Here is a 1,064-nt window from a genome sequence, read left to right as displayed (position 1 = left end):
CTCGACTGGGATCCACACGGCACGCCCACCAGGGGCGACGCTCTGCCCACCAGGGGGTGATGCTCTGCCCATCCGGGGCGTCGCTCTTTTGCGACCAGAGCCACTCTAGCGCCTAGGGTAGAGGCCAAGGGGCCATCCCCAGCGCCCGGGCCATCTTTGCTCCAATGGAGCCTTGGCTGCGGGAGGGGAAGAGAGAGAGACAGAGAGGAGGAGGGGTGGAGAAGCAAATGGGTGCTTCTCCTATGTGCCCTGGCCGGGAATCGAACCCAAGTCCCCCACACACGAGGCCGACGCTCTACCACTGAGCCAACTGGCCAGGGCCTACCCACCTCTTAAACCAAGGCTTACTCATCCCCAGGGACTCTCCCTACAATACCCCTATCCTTCCTGTTCGAAAACCTTCAGGGGCTTATCACCTCGTACAAGACTTACACCTAATCAATGAGGCAGTAATTCCCCTCCATCCAGTATTTCCTAATCTCTACAAGTTAGTCACACATTCCCTCAAACACTACTCACTTCACGGTCCTAGACCTCAAGAATGCCTTCTTTACCATTCCTCTACACCCTGACTCTTACTTTCTGTTTGCATTCACCTGGACTTACCCAGACACTAATGCAGCCCAGCAGCTTGCATGGACTGTCTTATCCCAGGGAGTAGGAGGCAGCCCACATCTGTTTGGGCGGGCACTGGCTCAGGATTTAGCAGCATGCAATCTCGGAACTAGTACTCTCTTATGACGTGTAAATAACCTACTCCTCTGCAGCCCCTCCCTGCCTGCATCAAGGAGACACCCCACCACCCCTTTTTTTTTACTAAAGTTGGAAATGGTATTTCTTCCAAGTAGCAGATAGGCTAATCTCATTTCTTGTAAACACAAGGGGCATCTACTATGCCTTGCCTAAATATTTGAGGTTTTGTTTTTTCCCAAGGCTTCTCTTGAGGAGAAGCCTTTTGCTATTCCACACTTCGTGGCTCCGAGCCCTCTCCCTTCCTTCTCAGTGGGAAAAATACCTTACATTTTGGTGCCGAAACCCGGGAGAGGAGTAAATGTCCACAAGGA

General features: G+C 52.6%; 1 non-coding gene across 1 annotated transcript; it reads right to left on the bottom strand.

Moving 5' to 3' along the window:
• Positions 1–245: 245 nt before the first annotated feature.
• Positions 246–321, bottom strand: TRNAT-CGU (transfer RNA threonine (anticodon CGU)). Its single transcript has one exon. It is a non-coding gene; the product is annotated as a tRNA-Thr (tRNA).
• Positions 322–1,064: the final 743 nt, after the last annotated feature.

Source organism: Saccopteryx bilineata, chromosome 10 (genome assembly GCF_036850765.1).
Source record: "Saccopteryx bilineata isolate mSacBil1 chromosome 10, mSacBil1_pri_phased_curated, whole genome shotgun sequence".
Lineage (NCBI taxonomy): Eukaryota > Metazoa > Chordata > Mammalia > Chiroptera > Emballonuridae > Saccopteryx > Saccopteryx bilineata.
This window is presented reverse-complemented; position numbering and strand designations above follow the sequence as displayed.